Source organism: Stenella coeruleoalba, assembly GCF_951394435.1.
Source record: "Stenella coeruleoalba genome assembly, chromosome: 5".
Classification (NCBI taxonomy): domain Eukaryota; kingdom Metazoa; phylum Chordata; class Mammalia; order Artiodactyla; family Delphinidae; genus Stenella; species Stenella coeruleoalba.
In genome coordinates, this window is record NC_137150.1 from 104,436,093 (window position 1) to 104,456,229 (window position 20,137).

The window sequence follows — 20,137 nt, forward strand, 5'->3', positions numbered from 1 at the left end:
TGCAAAAGGAGATAAAAAATTATTTATTGTGTTCTAACAAAAATAAATGGGTAAATGATTACATCCTGTGTCTTATGTGGCAGGCCAGGGTTTTTATTTTGCTTTCCTGACCTGGGCACTAACCAGGATAGAAAAAAAATATTTAGCATAATAATTTACAATAATCATGCAAGGAAGAATCATCTTATACAGAGTGAAACATTCTGTAGATATTAAACTTGGAGCCAGGCTCGTGAATGTGGCCACTGTCACTTTCCCTTATCTTTTGGGCTACCAGCAAACTGCACACCATGGAATGGTGGTAGTGGGCTGGAGACAGAGGAACCCATGGGAAAGGGGTGAAGGAAGGGAATGTTCACCAGCTGGACTGAGCTCCCTGATGATGCTGGCAAGTGGGGAATCTGTTATGAGGAATAATTATGTTGCTTAAAAATGGTTTTATTTGATCAGTCTGGTGCAGACATGGAATAATAACACCACAGAGAGGCTATGAAAGTGAAAGATTTGTTATACTCACAGGTCCCAGAAGAGGGAGGTGTAGCATGTCACATAGGGTTCCATATAGGAGGAACTCCAAGTGAGCAGAGAGAGAATGAGGACCCCTGGGCAAGTGCCTTTATTGGGGGTCAGGGTGGAGTACACAAGCAAAAGGAGTGAGGGGATTTCATTGGTAAGTTTGAATGTCACTAGGTCACAGTTAGGGGAGGGCAAGAAGGGGAACTTGTGGCAGGGACCAGCCTTGTCATACTGGTGTACCTGGTCAGCTGGATGGGTACTCACAACCTGTTTGTGGAGATGCTGAGCCATCAGGAAAATATGAAGTTTTAAAAATGTATGATACAGGATTATATGACTAGATTCCCTAGATTTTATTCTAAGATTTTAGAGAAAAGGCCTCTGTGCCTGTGAGAAATGGATGATAATTTCTCACCCAAAGTAGCTCTATACAGGGCGAAATAGGCTATTTGAGTTTGGAGAACAGAATGTTCTGTATATAGCTCTGATCACTAAGTGTGACTGATAGACAAACTCTAGGATTTATATTCATTATGGAAAGAGCCTCCTCCATTTCTGATATTGAAGATATTGTAAAATTAAACTTTTTGAATAAAATAAGAATTTATTGATAGGTAATTTCCTGTATAGGGAAATGAAACTTTGGACCTGGGGAGGATAATTGAGATCTAGCATAACATTACCTCTCTTCCTTTTGCAAATGAGGAAACTGAAGTTCAAAGAAAGGGCTATGACCTGTTCAGTTTCATAGTAGGTAGTTACCATGCCAGGATTAGAATGAAATTTTTCTGGGTGGCTTTTTTATACCACCTATCCATTGTGTCTCAATTTTTTGTTTTTGTTTTTAGTTTGAGCAAAATAACAGTGAATTATTCTTCTATCTAAAATGTTCTTCACATATTTACTCTTAACATGTATACAAATCTCTGATTAAGTTAGACACTAAAGACGGAGCCTTCATTTTTTTCCCCAAGAAATAATAAAACCTGAAGAGGTACTCCCTACAGACCCTGCCTACATAAAGGACCACAGCTACCGAAAGTGTCGTTAGTGCCTTAGCATCCTGAATTGGACATTATCTTATGGAATCTCGAACTTGGTAGCAATTTTTAAAAAGTCTGATTTCTTATTTGGTTTTTTTTTGGTCTTTACCCCCAAAGAAGGAACTGACTTAGGGATATGTTCAGGATGATAAAAGGAGATTGGGTACTATGTGTTTATATCACTTTAATCCTCAGATATTCTTAAGTTTTAAAACTTTATTTACATAAAAATAATAAAAGATAGGTCTATTTTTTCCCTCATAAGGAATATGCCAAAGAGGAGTTAAGTTACCCTAACTAAATAGCAGTTCTGGAACTCAAATTCAGATATGTGGGCTCCAGAGATTGCACTTTTAGGTTCTACACTAGGTGCTGCATAAATGGCCAATCCTACAGAAAGGTCAAAGCTATGTTTTTAGTGGTATTTTTCAGTTCTCTGGATTTTATTCTAATTTTGGATTCCTCCACTGCAGACAACGCCCTTTTCTAGTTAACATGGCTGCTGCACCCCAAATCTCTCTCTTTGCCTACTCTGAAGGCCTATTTTAATAACCCTTTTCTTCTAGAAATAATTCCTGGGACCTAGTATTCGTCTTGTGTAGCCCTGGTAGCTTGGCGTCTGCTAAGCATATACACTATTTCCATTATTAACTTTCTATTGGGATTCCAAATATTACACTCTTAAATCCTCCATTGTTTTTCTCTACATCCTGTGATCTTCTGCTACAGTACCTCATCCTTCTGTCTTAGATTGTTGTCACCAAACATCTACTTGCACAATTATTGACCTTAGACTTTTTTCACATCCCTTGGACACTGGCTTATACTTATCTGGTTCTATTTCCACTGTTAGTCCAAACCAACCCTGAAGTCTCATATATACATCCTCTGCCCTGTAGTATCCACTATTTAGTCCATAACTTGTCTAACTAGTGAATTTGGAAATATAACAGCATCCTCTCTTATTAGTTTTGATTTCAGAAAATACTAGAAAGTATACTTAGGAAGCTGAAAGCATTGTCAAAAATGGATCTATTATATATTTTTAGAGGGATGAAATGTAAGTACTGTATAGTCAGATAAAATGTTGAAAAAATCCAACCTCATATTAGAAGAATTAAGAGAGCCCGAAACCTGCAGCTCCAAGTCAAAGTTTCCTTTTCTAATAAACAAACCAGTTGCAACCTAAAGAGATGAGGAGACACAATTCTTCAAATTTTCTAGTGGTAGCTATTGTTTGTTGCACTTAATCCGTCAAGAACAAGTCTCTGAGGGTAACATGACCAGAACTGAGCTCAGGGGTTCTTAAGCAGAGTTGTACTTTTGGTTCACCCAAGGAGCTTTTAAAAATACTGATGGCTGAGCCTCACTTCCAAAGATCCTGATTTAATTGATCTGAGATGGGACACAGAAACTGGTATTTTCTTCAAAAGCTTCCCAGGTGATTGTATTATGCAACTAAGGATGAGAACATGTTAAGAACCCTTGGTAAAATAATTGAAAAAGTCCAGTGTGTTTTGTTCCCCCCCACCCTTCCATATGCTACTCTCTAAGCATGTGGCAATCTGCCTACTGGGGTCTCAGATTGCCAAGGGCCCCTGACTCAATCATTCCTATGTCTGGTCACTTTTCTGTCTGATGCTCTCTCATGTCATAGACTTGCCTACCTGCTCTTGTAAATAGCAGGGACTGCTTTCTGAGCCAAGTTTTCTAAGATGTGAATAGATAATTGTAATTTAACATAATTAGTAGTATTAGAATATTTTTCTCTTCACCACAAATGAGAAGCCTCTTTACTGAAATTGAGTAGATCTGGGGACGAAAATGATTATCTAGTGCTCCTCTATTCTTATGTCATGGCTGGCTTCTTCTCTGTTCAAAACTCTGTCTCTGAAAGCTGGGAGTGGATTGGCTTGCTTTTCCAGAGGGCTCAACTGCTTCTACTGATATTAATAACTGTGAAAAAGCAGCCATATTTCCTGTGCAGTTGGAGCTTCTGTGGTTGCATTTATTAGGAAGGAATATAAAAACAACAGCAACAAAGAAACAATTTAATTATGATTTGAAAACTACTGAATGGAAATATAATTATTCTCCTTATAAATGTTTTCCCTTTTGTCAAAGACAGAAAATATTTACAATGTGTAGGGTATTGGATGAATTTTCAGAGTATGTGCCACCAGATAAAAGGCTTATTTTTTGGAGACCCTAAAAGATTGATATTTTAGCTATTATTTTATTCTGATCACGCTTGGGTACTTAACAAAACTAATTCAATAGAGGATCTCTATTGAAGAGATCTCTGTTAATTAGAATTCAATAGAGGATCTCTGTTAAGAATCAGTGTTATTGAAACATCTAGGCAAAAATAAAACCTGAGGAGAGGGTATTTGCTGTTTGTTTTAAAGCAAATAGAATTACTTTTGGCAAAGCCTTGGTGGTCTAAGGATGAAACTGCTATGAGTGGGTGTGTGTGTGTCTATGGTTGTGGTGAAAGATATTAATTTTTTAAAGTATCAATTATTTCAACATTGATCTCATAGGAGATAATTATAATATTGATATTGCAGGAGATAATGTTAATAAAATAGGCATTTAACTAGGAAAATTAAAGCCTGGAAAAACATAACTACTAAGAATACATGATAAAAGAAATAAATATTCTACAGCTGAATGGAAAATACAAAGACCTGGGAATGCAAAGGCTTGGCATAAGCTGGCTGTATGATCTTTAGCAAAATGACTTCTCTGTACTCTATTTCTTTAAATGTGGCATTGGAAGAAATCATGTGTTAAAAATTTAAAAGTCTCTCAGGAAATTAAAAAACATATAAAAAATACTTTGAAGAATTATAAGAAACTTTATAGCTTTTTTGTTAAACAGAAACTCAAAACTAAAACTGCAACATATGTAGAAAACTTTTATTTAGTTTAAGCCATAATCAGAGATCACAGCTTTTATCTCTTTTTATAATTAAACAAACAAACAAACAAAAAAACCAAATGATTTAAACTCAAGATTAGGAAAAAACTTAGCAAATATAGTAGATGTAAGATGTAAATAATTAATCTAGAAGCAGAACTAACGAAACAGAATTGTAAATACCACACAGCTACAAAATAACTGCCCTTCTCCCTGGTGGAATTTATGAATATAAGAATGGGTTCTTTTAGGAGTATCATACAGGAAAATCTCTGAAAACTTTGATCAAAGAGTAGAGGAAAAACCCTAATATTAGGAGAAAGAAAAGAGATATGACCCTAGATATGTAATAGAGTAAAACAACAAAAAGTTAACAAATGGAATTAATAAGAAATATTGTAGAAATATAAAAAGTGGAAATGACAAGGACAATAACACATATAAAAATTTATACGACTTGGCCAAAACAATACTAAGAGGGTAACCAGTAACTTTAATACTTGTGGTAAGTTGCATCCTGAAATAAAGAAGTAACCAGTAACTTTAATACTTGTGGTAAGTTGCATCCTGAAATAAAGAAGGGAAACACAGACAAATAACTTCAAAGATAAAGGAGGGAATATGCTCACAGAGAGCATGTTAAATTAAGCAAGAATGAATCATGTACAGCTTTTCACACACACACCAAAATAAAAATGTAAGTGGAATGGGAGTTTTTCTAGGAACTGAGTGAAGAATATTGGGACATTGATCGAACGGAATCAAAGAAAAACTGAAGTTGGGCTCTTTGTGGCTCATTTCATCTGGGGCAATGGGGCCTCTTCCCCATGTTAAGAACATTACTATCAGAAAGAGTATGTAAATGAAATTAAAATGAAATTAGAGGCTGAATTACACTTAGTTGAATTAACTCCACTTTTAGGGAAAAATTATGGAGGATTTTGGGAGGGGTTGATAATACTGACCAAGGAAAATAACTTCAACCACGTGGGAAAGGATTGGCTTGCATCTATCTCTAACAGCTCCTGGGACCTACAGTTCTGTTTCTCTGACAAGTTGGGTCAGAGTGGGTGGGTTTTGGAAATAAATTCTGTAGTTGCATAGGTTTGATGTTTCACCCACTCTTCTTATCAGAAGTGCTGCTTTGAAGAAAATCTCAGAAATCATGATCATAGAACTAGGAAATAATAAAATTTCACTCTTCTGGTATCCTTCTTACAGAAGGCTTGAGCTCAGAGAAATCTAGTCTGTGTGTGGTATGGATTGCCCTCTGTGCTTTTCCATCCTTGATGGTTACACTAATTACTGAAATCCCTTAAGGAATGTAGTATTGCTACTGGTTTAACATTTGTTAGCTAGAAGCAGTTCTAGTGGCCTACACTTGACCTTTTCTACCATAATAGCCCTTTCTTCATTGGTCAGGAAGCCCATTCTGAAACAGAGGAAATAACCACAAGATGGTTTTGATGACACACTGGGTTTACTGAAGCAAAATTCCATTGATCACTCAATCTCTTTAAGTCCTTATTTTGACTGTCAGACTACAGTAGTGTTTTGAATCTCTAGGAATTAGTGTTAATTAAGAACCAGTGTCCTGCAAACTAAAAATGTTGATTATTCCTTCTTTTCAATGTGCAGTTATCTTAGTGACCATAAGACAGTCAAAAAGGAAAATTTACAGTACAAATTTCTGACATTGTAGCAGGATATTTTCAAGAGGACCCTGCCTCCCTTTCATTTAAAGGGCCCTGGGTCTGTAAACTAGTCAAGTCTGTGAGAATTGATGAAGGGGCTTTGACTTTCTAGTGTGGTGATATAAGTCAGATTCTGTTTAAAGGACCTGAAACTTTTCTACTTATATAAATTAAATAAGGCTTTATTAGATCATTGATCAGTTTTAGAGACATTCTACTCAATTGGTCAAAACTAAAGATCCATGGCAGTTTAAATATTCTGATGTGGGCTTCACTTCTGTTGCTTATTACAGCAATCATGTTCATTTTTCTCAGGCAATTAAGTGCTACTAATTCATTCCTGCCACTATGGAATCTCATCATCCCTTTTGAATTCAGGGAGCCTATTATGGTAAGAGCAGTTCCCTTTGTCATTCCTGGTATACAGAGAATAATAGCCACCACAGAGCTTTTCAAGGATACTAAGGTCCCCTTTGTGAATGTATTTCTCATAGCTGTATGTAGTAAACAGAGTTCCTCTGGACTTTTCCGGGAAATATAGTTAATGAATGGATTAACAGGCCTTCCATGAAAAATACATTCTAACATTCTGATCTCTATAAGCCTTTGAATAACTTCCATTTTAGCAGAGTTTCTCAACTGCAACACTATGGGCATTTTGAATCAATAATTTCTTCTTGGGGAAATTTTTACCTGCAAGAAGATTTGTAAGTTCTTCATTCCCACAGAAGCTGTGTCTATGGAAAACAACTAATTTTTAAATTTACATTTAAAAAACAATCTCCAATATCTTCAAATTATATTTTAGATCTATACTTTTTCACATGGAAGGATATGGGATTCCTTGTGGGACTTACCTCCTGCTATAAACAACCAAGGGACGTGCAAAAATCATCTGAAATAACTGTCTTCAGACATTGGCTAACTGGCAGCACATATTCAACAATAAAATTATTAAGAAGTTCAAGACAGTGACAGGAACACTAAACCAAGTGTTGGGCCCTTCTTCATTCAGGCCCCTATGAGACTACACAGGTCGTACAACCATGAAGTTGGTCCAAGGTTAAAATGGCTCTAGAATAAAGGCTAATCTAGATTTATCTTTAAAAAACTTAGAAACCAGCCTCAAAAGAATCAAGTTAACATATAAGTGACTTAGAACAAAGTCTAACACTCATTAGAGGAAGAATACATATCCAACAGTTATAACATAAAATTCACAATACATAACTTTCAAAAAACAAAATTTCTAGATATGGAAAGAAGAAAGAAAATGTGACCTATAATATCAGGAGGAATATCAGTTAACAGAACATACATAAAAATGACAGAGAGAATGGAATTAGCAAGCAAGGACACCAAAACAACTATTATACATATAATAAATATGTTCAAGGATTTAGAGAAGAGAAATGGAGGATATGAAAAAAAACAGTAGAAATATAAAAGAAAAAATAACAGATAAATTTGATACAACCAATGTTGATTCTTTGAAAAGGTTAATAAAATTGATAAACTCCAAGTAAGACTAATTAAGAAAAAAAATAATTCTTAAATTTAAAAATAAATTAAAAACAGATGAAACAGACAAATATATTAAAAGATAAAACAGAAACTATTAATAGCTTTATATTTATCAAAGAAATTGAATTAGGTACTAAACACTTTTTCATAGAGAAAACTCCAGGTACAGATGCATACACTAGCAAATTTCTTAAGCATTTAAGGAAGATATAATAATACAAAATCTCACTAAAAATAAGGAATAAGTGTTTCTCAACTCATGAGGCCAGCATTACCCTGATACCAAAAGCTGACAAAAACATTACAAGGGAAGAAAGTAATATACACAAGTTGTCATAAACACAGATTCAAAATATCTAAATAAAATATTGGCAAATAATCCAGGAATATATAAAAAAGAATAATACACCGTGACCAAGTGGAGTTTATCCCAGGGTATAAGGATGGTTTATATTCTAAAATCATTCAATGCAATTAATCACATCAACAAAATAAAGTAGAATAACCATATGAGTACCTCATTAAATGCAGAAAAAGCATTTGACACAATTTGACAACAATTATTCATAAAAATACTCAGTTAACCAGGAAGGAAACTTCCTACAACCAAAAGAAGTTCACTTCCAGGTAATCACATACTTAATGATGAAGACTGAATGAGGTCCACATAAGATCAGGAATAAGTAAAGTCTGTCTGCCTTCACCACATGAGAAATGAAAACGGAGAAGTTACAACAGACACCACAGAAATACAAAATACAAAGGAACATAAGAGACTACTGGGAACAACTATATGCCAATAAAATGAACAACCTAGAAGAAATGGATAAATTCTTAGAAAGGTACAATCTCCCAAGACTGAACCAGGAAGAAAATATGAACAGACCAATTACTAGTAATGAAGTTGAATCAGTAATTTAAAAACTCCCAACATAAAAAGGTCCAGGATCAGATGGCTTCACAGGTGAATTCTACCAAACATTTAAAGAAGAGTTAACACCTATCCTTCTGAAACTATTCCAAAAAAAAACTGCAGAGGAAGGAACACTTCTGAACTCATTTTATGAGGCCAGCATCACCCGATACCAAGACAAAGATATCACACACAAAAAAGAAAATTACAGGCCATTATCACTGATGAACATAGATGCAAAAATCCTCAACAAAATACTAGCAAACCAAATCCAAATATACATTAAAAGAATAATACACCATGGTCAAGTGGGATTTATCCCAAGGTTGCAAGGATTCTTCAATATCCACAAATTAATCAATGTCATACACGACATTAATATGTAAATTGAAGAATGAAAACCATATGATCATCTCAACAGATGCAGAAAAAGCTTTTCATAAAATTCACTATCCATTTAGGATAAAACTCTCCAGAAAGCAGACATAGAGGGAACATACCTCAAAATAATAAAGGCTATATATGACAAACCTACAGCTGACATCATACTCAATGGTGAAAAGCTGAAAGCATTTTCTCTAAGATCAGGAACAAGGCAAGGATGCCCACTCTCATAACTGTTATTCAACATAGTTTTGGAAGTCCTAGCCATGGCAATCAAAGAAGAAAAAGAAATAAAAGGCATCCGAACTGGAAAAGAAGTAAAAGTGTCACTGTTTTCAGATGACACGGTATTACACATAGAAAATCCTAAAGGCGCTACCAGAAAACTGCTAGAGCTCATCAATGAATTCAGTAAAATTGCAGGATACAAAATTAATATACAGAAATCTGTTGCATTTGTATACGCTAACAATGAAAGACCAGAAACAGAAATTAAGGAAACAATCCTATTTACAATCACATCAAAAAGAATAAAATATCTAGGAATAAACCTACTTTACGTGGCAAAAGACCTGTGCTCTGAAAACTACAAAAATAAATGAAAGATGAAAGAAACTAAAGACAACACACAAAACTGAAAGACATACTATTGTCCTGGTTTGGAAAAATCAATATTGTTAAAATGACCATACTATCCAGAGCAATCTACAGATTCAATGTAATCCCTAGAAAACTACCAATGGCATTTTCCATAGAACTAGACCAAACAATTTTCAAATGTGCATGGAAACACAAAAGACCTTGAATAGCTAAAACAATCTTGAGAAAGAAGAACAGAGCTGGAGGAATCATGCTCCCTGACTTCAGACTATAGTACAAAGCTACAGGAATTGAAACAGTATGGTACTGGCAAAAAACCAGACACATAGATAAATAGAACAGGACAGGGAGCCAGGAAACACACCCACACACTTATGGTAAATTAAACTATGACAAAGGAGGCAAGAATATACAATGGAGAAAAGACAGTCTCTTCAATAAGTTGTGCTGGGAAAACTGGATAGCTATATATAAAAGAATGAAATTAGAACACTCTCTAACACCATACACAAAAATAAACTCAAAATGGATTAAGGACCTAAATGTAAAACTGAATACTATAAAACTCCTAGAGATAAACATAGGCAGAACACTCTTTGACATAAGTCACAGCAAGAGTTTTTTGGATCTGTGTCCTAAAGTAAAGGAAATAAAAGCAAAAATAAACAAATGGGACCTAATTATACTTAAAAGCTTTTGCACAGCAAATGAAATCATAAACAAAATGAAAAGGCAACCTACAGACTGGGAGAAAATACTTGCAAACGATGCTACCAACAAGGGATTAATTTCCAAAATATACAAACAGCTCATACAGCTTAATATTAAAAAATAAACACAATCAAAAAATAGTCAGGGGCTTCCCTGGTGGCACAGTGGTTGAGAGTCTGCCTGTCAATGCAGGGGACATGGGTTCGTGCCCTGGTCTGGGAAGATCCCACATGCCGCGGAGCGGCTGGGCCCGTGAGCCATGGCCGCTGAGCCTGTGCGCCCGGAGCCTGTGCTCCGCAACGGGAGAGGCCACAACAGTGAGAGGTCCACGCACCGCAAAAAACAAAACAAAACAAAACAAAAAAATAGTCAGAAGACCTAAATAGACATTTCTCCAAGGAAGATATAGAGATGGTCAACAGGCACATGAAAAGATGCTCAATACTGTTAATTTCTAGAGGAATGAAACTCAAAACTACCATGAGGTATCACCTCACACCATTCAGAGTGACCATCAATAAAAAGTCTACAAATAATAAATGCTTGAGAGGGTGTGGAGAAAAAGGAACCCTCCTACACTGATGGTGGGAATGTAAATTGGTGCAGCCACTATGGAGAACAGTATGGAGGTTCCTTAAAATCTAAAAATACAGTTACCATATGATCCTGCAATCCACTCCTGGACATATATCTGGAGAAAACTCTAATTCAAAAAGATACATACCCCAATATTCATAGCAGCACTATTGACAATACTGAGACATGGAAGCAACCTAAATGTCCATCAACATATGAACGGATAAAGACGATGTGGTATATATATAAAATGGAATATTACTCAGCCATGAAAAAGAAATAATGCCATTTATAGCAACATGGATGGACCTAGAGATTATCATATTAAATGAAATAAGTCAGGAAGACAAATATCATATGATATAACTTACTTGTGGAATCTAAAAAAAATGATACAAATGAACTTATATACAAAACAGAAACAGACTCACAGACATAGAAGTCAAACTTATGATTACCAAAGGGGATAGTGGAGCAGGGTTGTAGAGGGAGATAAATTAGGAGTTTGGGATTAACATATAAACACTACTATATATAAAATAGGTAAACAACAAGGACCTACTGTATTATGCAGGGAACTCTACTCAGTATCTTGTGATGACCCATAATGGAAAATAATCTGAAAAAGGATATATATATGTTTTTTTGCTGTACACTTGAAATTAACACAACATTGTAAATTAACTATACCTCAATTAAAAAAAATCAGTAAAAAAAAAAAGGCAGTCTCTTCAATAAGTGTTGTTGGGAAAACTGGACAGACAACATTAAAAAATGAAATTAGAACATTCTCTAACACTATATACAAAAATAAACTCAAAATGGATTAAAGACCTAAATGTAAGACTGAATACTATAAAACTCCTAGAGGAAAACATAGGGAGAATACTCTCTGACATAAATCCCACCAATATTTTTTTGGATCTGTCTCCTAAAGTAAAGGAAATAAAAACAAAAATAAACAAATGGAATCTAATTAAATTTAAAAGCTTTTGCACAGCAAAGGAAACCACTGACTAAACAAAAAGACAATGTACTGAATGGAAGAAAATATTTGCAAATGATATGACTGCATGATATCTAATGTATATAAACAGCTTATACAACTCAACATCAAAAAAAAACAAACAACCCAATTTAAAAATGGGCAGAAGAATTGAGTAGACACTTTTCCAAAGCGGAAATGTAGATGGCCAACAGGCACTTGAAAAGATGCTCTATATCACTAATCATCAGTAAAATGCAAATCAAAACCACAGTGATATATCACCTCACACCTGTCAGAATGGCTATCCTTAAAAAAAACACAAATAACAAATGTTGGCAAGGAGGTGGAGAGAAGGGAACCCTTGTATACTGTTGGTGGGAACATAAATTGGTATAGCCACTATGGAAAACGTTATGGAGGTTTCTCAAAAAATTAAAAATAGAACTACCATATGATCCAGGAATTCAACTCCTGGGTATATATCTGGAAAAAATGAGCACACTAATTCAAATGGCTCGATGCACCCCAATGTTCACAGTAGCAGTATTTACAATAGCCAAGACACAGAAGCAATCCAAGGGCCCATCAACAGACAGATGGATAAAGAAGATATGGTACAATGGATTACTACTCAGACATAAAAAAGAAGGAAATTCTGCCATTTGCAGCAATGTGGTTGGACCTAGAGAAAATTATGCTTAGTGAAATAATTCAGACAGAGAAAGACAAAACTGTGTGATATCACTTATATGTGGAATCTAAAAAATAATACAAATAAATGTATATAGCAAAACAGAAACACACTCACAGGTATAGAAAACAAACTAGTGGGAGCTAGAAGGAAGAGGGATGTGGGGAGGGGCAAATTAGGGGTATGGGATTAAGAGATAAAACTGCTATCTATAAAATAGATAAGCAATAAGGATATACTGTATAGCACAGGGAATTATAGCTATTATCTTGTAATAACTTTTAATGGAGTGTAATCTGTAAAAATATTGAATCACTATGCTGTACACCTGAAACTCATATGATATTGTAAATCAACTGTACTTAAATTAAAAAAAAGAAAAAAGTTTCTTTAACTCAAAAGTGATAGTGTAATAAAAAAAATCTAAATGAAAATAGGCAAATATTTGAATCGATGGTCTGAAAGGAAGATTGGCCAAAAAAAACAAGAAAAATTGCACATGACTAGTTATTTAAAAATGTAAATTAGAATCACAATGGCAGTACCACTCTACACCTATCAGAATGGCTAAACGTAAAAAGGCTAACCACATTAAAGTTGAAGAAAATGTAGAAAAACCAGTATCTTTTGCATTAAAAAATAAAATGACATAATAATTTTAGAGAAAGATTGGGCATGTTCATAATATATATACCCACTTTTTGACCTAACAATTTTATTTTTAGGAATCTATCCAAAAGAAATAAAAACATATATTTATAAAAAGACTTGCTTAAGAATGTTCATAGCTGTTCTACACACAGCTCAAAACTGGAAACAAACAAAATAGGCACCAACAAAGGGAAGAATAAGTAACAATTTTGTGTATTTATAAAATGGAACACTACTTGGCAATAACAAGAGCTACTGACACACACATCACATAGATGACTCCCACAGAAAAAAATGTTACAGAAAAAGCTATACACAAAAGAATATATACTATGTAATTCCATTTATATGAAATACCAGAATAGACAATAATAATCTGAATTGAAACATGCTTCTGACGGCTAGATTGACTGGGAAGGAAGGGAAATTTCTGGAAAGATAGAAATATGATAGAGATGTGTTCTTTATGGGGGCATCCATTTTTCAAAATTGTACATTAAGTTTTGTACATCTCAATGTATGTAAATGCCACCCCCACCAAAATCACTGTAACCATCATCATCATAAGCATCATCATCATCATTTCCATGATAGGAAGTAGGGAGTGGGAAGAGTTATAAATGAAACAGGAATGATACAGCAAAGATAATTTTTGTATTTGTGGAAAAGATACATAGGAATTTGTTATGCTATTTAATGTACTCTATGTTTAAAAATTATCTATAATAAAATGTGCAACCAAATAATATAAAATCCTTAAAAGAGGGCCAAAGAAACTTGGAATCAATGTCAATTGTGAAAGAAAATATGCCTGAAGAAATAATAAAAAAATGCCAGTGCAAAACACTGATCTAAAAAATAATTTTGATTATCTTCTTGTTTTCTCCTTTTGTCTTTAAAAGAGTCAAAGAATAATTCTTTCATATAATTAAGGACAAATCCCTGAGGCATATATTGTTTCTTAGTATAGGTATTTATTGCAAAATAAAGTTTCTTTCCCAACTACTGAGTCAAAAATCTATCATTCATTGTCTGAAATATAAAGGAAGCTCAGTAGAATTTCCCAGAAACAAATATTCATGTTTCACAGAAAATATTAGTGTTTTTGTGAAAGGCAAATTGTTAATAATTCTCTCTTAAAACATTAATAATATTGAGTAATGAGGCAAACAGACCTATCTAGTTCTATTTTACAAAGAAATTTAATGATCAATGGATCTTATATTTACCAATTTTCTACAGATTTCTATTAAATGAACAGTTGTTTTTAATTTATAAGGCAGCTGAGTATTACCTAGTGTTTCAACTTAATTAGAATAGTGAACTGGTAATTTCTTCAAAAAAGATTAACAAATTATTACACATTATTTTGCAGCCCTCACACAAGTTAAAATCAAGCTATGATAGGCAGAAGTCTAGGGATTCAAATTTATATAAAGATTACGATTTAATGAAATATCTTGGCAATACTCTGCACAAATTGTCTTGAACATTATTATGACTTACCTAGATAATATTAATTGCTAAAGTAAGATGCAGAACTATGTACATTTTATGATATCAGACAGCGAAATAATCATTTCAATATAAAAAATAAATAAAATAAAATTAAAGTTAAATCAATCTCACATCTTTCAGAAAACTTTATCCCCAAATGATGACAACAAAACATGCTACACTGTCTACATGTTGACGTGGATATTTCATTTGTATTTGTCTGTTTTAGACTGTTGTGCTTATACATACATTTTTGTAATTTTAAAATATTGAATTAGATTTGCCAGGAGGGCAAGACAATATGGTGGAATAGGAAGATCCTGGACTTGCCTCCTCCCACAAACACACCAAAATGGCCCCTACAAACCATCTCTGAGAACAACCTGAAGACTAGAAGAACAGATTTTCTACAGCTAAAGATAAAAAGAAAAAGTCACATTGAGATGGGTAGAAAGGGCAGAGATGTGATCTGGCCAGGACCCACAACCCCAGCACTGTGACCAGTAGGTGGAAAGGATACCACAGCCTCAGAAGTCCTCCTTATGGAGCCAGGGCTTTGAAGTCCACATTGGGCTCCTTGGCCCAGGGTACCCACACTGGGAGAAGAGCCCCATAACATCTTTGAAAACAGGCAGGGCTTATGCCTGGGAGAGTGCTATAGGAAACTGAGAATCCGAACTTCAAGGACACACACGAAGATGCCCTTGATCTAAGTCCCAGCACAGAGGCAGCAGTTTGAAAAGTGCTAGGTGAAATCATTAAAAGTGCTAAGTGAAATCATTAACTAATTTTTGAGCATGTGCCCAAGGAACAGGGATCTGTTGTAACTTTTTCTGGGTACAAAGGATCTGGTTGGTGCCATTTTTTTTTTTTTTTTTGGGTCACTTTCTACCTAGCTGACTCAGTGCTGGCAGGTGCCTTTTCTGACTCTCCCTATCTAATTTACTAGCACTGCTCACCTCACTCCAGATGGACCTGTGAATCTGACCCTGCTGGTGCTCATTAAAAACAACCTCTCCAACTCTGCCAGTCCTGCTGTACACTCTTGGCTGTCACCAAAGCCCCTTTAAAGAGGCCCCTTGCCCTGCCTGTCCCAGCAGACATCTTCAGTTGATACTGGAGCCCTGCCAAACTGGCCCCCTTTGCCAGTCCTGGTAGGCACCTCGGCTAGTACTGGAGTTCCTCCAAAGTAGGCTCCTCACCCCGCCAGTCCCGGCAGGTGGCCTCAGCTTGCCCCACCAAGTGGCCACCCGTCCTGTCAGATTCAGTGGATGCCTTTGTTGGCACTGGCATCTCCCCAGAGCTGCTCCCACTCAAGAGGTTGGCCCCATATACCAGAATGCCCACAACAGTTGTGACCAGGCATTATAGCTAGCCACACTAGAGGCCAGTCCTGCATACCAGTGTGCCTATAGCAATTGTGGCACAGCTGCGACAGAAAGGCACAAGTAACTCACACAAAGGACAGTCCTGGAGCACCTGGCTCTGGTGACCAGGGGGTATTACACTACTGGGTCCTCTAGGACACCTTCTTACACAAAGTCACTCCTTCAAGAGTGGGAGACATAGCTGATCTACCCAATACATAGAAACAAACACAGAGAGTTAAGCAAAATGAGGACACACATAAATAAGTAAATAAATAATAAATAAATTCCAAACAAAAGAACAAGATAAAACCTCAGAAAAAGAACTAAGTGAAATAGAGATAAGTCATCTTCCAGGTAAAGAATTCAAAGTAATGGTCACTTGACTCAGAAGAATGGAGGAACACAATGAAAATTTCCATAGAGAGATAGAAAATATAAAAGAACCGTCATAGCTGCATCATCTAATCTGCTGTATCTCTAGTGTATTTTTATTTTATTTATCATATAATCTTTCAGAACATGCTCAAATGAAGCAACTATCAACTCAAAATAGACTGCTATATACATACATTGTTATATAAACACCTCAGGGTAACCACAAATCAAAAACTGATAATAGATACACAAAAAATAACGAGAAAAGAATACAAAAATAACACTAAAGAAAGTTATCAGATCACAAGGGATGGGACCAAGAAAGAAGAAAGGAGGAGAAGAACAGCAAAAATAACCAGAAAACAATTAATAAAATGGCAATAAGTACATAAGTATCAATAATTACTTTAAACATAAATGTTCTAAATACTCCAATCAAAAGACATAGGGTAGGGGGCTTCCCTGATGGTACAGTGGTTGAGAGTCCTCCTGCCGATGCAGGGGACACAGGTTCATGCCCCGGTCTGGGAGGATCCCACATGCCTCGGAGCAGCTGGGCCCGTGAGCCATGGCCGCTGAGCCTGTGCGTCCGGAGCCTGTGCTCCGCAATGCGAGAGGCCACAACAGTGAGAGGCCCGCGTACCACAAGAAAAAAAAAAAAGACATAGGGTAGATTAATGGTTAAAAAAGTAAGACCCATCTATATGCTGCCTACAAGAGACTCATTTCAGATCCAAAGACACACACAGATTGAAAGTAAGGGGATGGAAAAAGATATTCCATACAAATGGAAACAATAATAAAGTTGAGGTAGCAATACTTCTGCCAGAGAACTTAAACTTTAAAACAAAGTCTGTAATAAGAGATGAAGAAGGGTACTATGTAATAATTATGGGATCAATCAAACAAGAAGACACACTTGTAAATATCTATGCACCCAACACAGAAGCACTTAATACATAAAGCAAATATTAACAGACATTAAGGGAGAAATTGACAATAATACAATTAGAGTAGGGGATTTTAACACCACATTCACATCAATGGGTAGATCTTCCAGACAGAAAATCAAGAAGGAAAGAGTGGTCTTAAGGGACATATTAGATCAGATAGCCCTGAGTGATATGTACAGAACATTCCATAAAAAACAGCAGAATACACTTTATTTTTAAGTGCACATGGAACATTCTCTAGGACAGATCACATGTTAGGCCATAAAACAAGTCTCAATAAATTTTGGATCTGTATTCTCAGGAAAGGGCAACAAAAGCAAAAATAAGCAAATGGGACTACATCAAACTAAAAAACTTCTGCACAGCAAAGGAAAGCATCAACAAAATGAAAATGTAACCTACTATATGGGAGAAAACTTTTACAAATGATATATCTGATAAGGAGTTAATATCTACATTATATAAAGAAATCATACAACTCAGTATCAAAAACCCAAAATAGGGCTTCCCTGGTGGTGCAGTGGTTAAGAATCCGCCTGCCAATTCAGGGGACACGGGTTCAAGCCCTGGTCTGGGAAGATCCCACATGCCGCGAGTAACTAAGCCCGTGCGCCACAACTACTGAGCCTGTGCTCTAGAGTCCGTGAGCCACAACTACTGAGCCCACGTGCCACAACTACTGAAGCCCACGTGCCTAGAGCCCATGCTCCACAACAAAAGAAGCCACCACAATGACAGGCCTGCACACCACAAGGAAGAGTAGCCTCCGCTCGCCGCAACTAGAAAAAAGAAAGCCCGCGTGCAGCAACAAAGACCCAATGCAGCCAAAAATAACTAACTAAATAAAAATATAAAAATAAAAAATAAAACCCAAAATATATTACAAATAGGCATAGGACTTGAATAGACATTTCTCCAAAGAAGACATACAAATGAACAACAGGCACATGAAAAAGATACTAGCATTACTAATCATCAGGGAAATGCAAATCAAAACCACAATGAAATATTACCTCACACTTCTTAGAATGGCTATCATCAAAAAGACAACAAATAACAAGTGTTGGCAGAAATGTGGAGGAAAGGAAACCCTCATGTACTGTTGGCAGAAATGTAAATTGGTATAGCCACTATGGAAAACAGTATGGTGGCTCCTCAAAAAATTAAAAATAGAATTACTATTTGATTCAATAATTCCTCTTCTGGGTAGTTACCTGAGGAAAACAAAATACTAATTTGAAAAGATTTATGCTCCCCTATGTTCATTGCCTCATTGTTTACAATAGCCAAGATATGGATGCAACAAAATATCCATAGATAGATGAATGGATAAGAAAGATATGGTGTTTGTGTGTGTGTGTGTCTGTGTGTGTGCGTATGGAATATTACTCAGCCATAAAAAAGTAAAAAAGAATGAAATCTTGTCATTTGAGACAACATGGATGGACCTATATGGTATTATGCTAAGTGAAATAAGTCAGATAGAGAAAGACAAATACTGTATGATCTCACTTACATGTAAACTCTAAAAACATGAATAAACAAAACAAAATAGAAATAGGCTATGGATTCAGAGAGTAAACTGGTGGATGCCAGAGGAAAAGTGAGTAGAGCGTTAGGTTAAATAGGTTTAAGGGGGTTAAGAAGTACAAACTTCCAGCTATAAAATAAACGTCATGGGGATGTATTAAGAGTAGAAGGAATATAGTCAATAATACTGTAATAATTTTGTATGGTGACAGATGGTTACTAGACTTATGGTGATCATTTCATAATGTATTTAAGTGTCAAATCATTACACTGTACACCTGAAACTAACATAATATTGTATGTCAACTATATGTCAATAAAAGAAAGAGAGAAAGAAAGAAAGAAAAAAGGACAGAAGGGCTTCCCTGGTGGCGCAGTGGTTGGGAGTCCACCTGCCGATGCAGGGGACGTGGGTTTGTGTCCCGGTCTGGGAGGATCCCACATGCCACAGAGCGGCTGGGCCCGTGAGCCATGGCTGCTGGACCTGCGCATCTGGAGCCTGTGTTTCGCAACGGGAGAGGCCACAGCAGTGAGTGGCCCGCATACCGCAAAAAAAAAAAAAAAAGCACAGAAAGAAAGGAAGAAAAAAGAAAGAATGAAAGAAAGAGACAAAGAAAGAAAGAAAGGTACAAATATCAATTTGTCATACATTTTAGAAAATAAGTTTTAGAGAATGTAAATTTTCCACAGTAAATATACTGTGGTGTATTTCTCCCTACAAATATTGGTGCATTTAAACTTTCTCTAATTTTTCTTAGAATAACTAATGCTATTAAAGCCCTTCTTCATGAAGAAAGCATCCCTCTCTCTTTCTCTCTTACTATCAATCTATTTAGCCAGATATATGAAACTTTTAATCTGATAGAAACACTGAAAATTAGTACTAAGAACATGAATTCTATTGTTGCTGTTGCATGTAGGCATATATTTAGTATGTTTTGCATTCATTCACACGTTCTTTCAAGGAGTATTTCTTGAGCATTACGTACCATGAACTATGCTGAATTATCATATACTTGTGTTCCATAGGTTTATATACAAGTGTGCACATGAAAAGATACACATATGTTATTATTAAGGCTATGTGAATTATTTATCTGAGATTTTACTGCATGTACCAGTTTTGAAACTGGAATTTTTCTCATTGATAAATAATATACATTGGAAAATTCTCCTTGTTCTGCATTCCCTTATGACA

General features: G+C 35.6%; 1 protein-coding gene across 3 annotated transcripts in view; it reads right to left on the bottom strand.

The window, feature by feature from the left end:
- HTR1F (5-hydroxytryptamine receptor 1F) overlaps positions 1-20,137 on the bottom strand; it is a gene marked incomplete at its 3' end in the record, with an annotated part of 245,962 nt that overhangs the window by 213,148 nt on the left and 12,677 nt on the right. Inside the window, exon 2 of one of the 3 annotated variants that reach the window (XR_013828534.1) lies at positions 11,461-11,503. The exons of the other annotated variants lie outside the window; for them this stretch is intronic. Of the gene's footprint in view, positions 1-11,460; positions 11,504-20,137 lie in introns of those variants that run through there. 3 annotated transcript variants of the gene reach the window in all.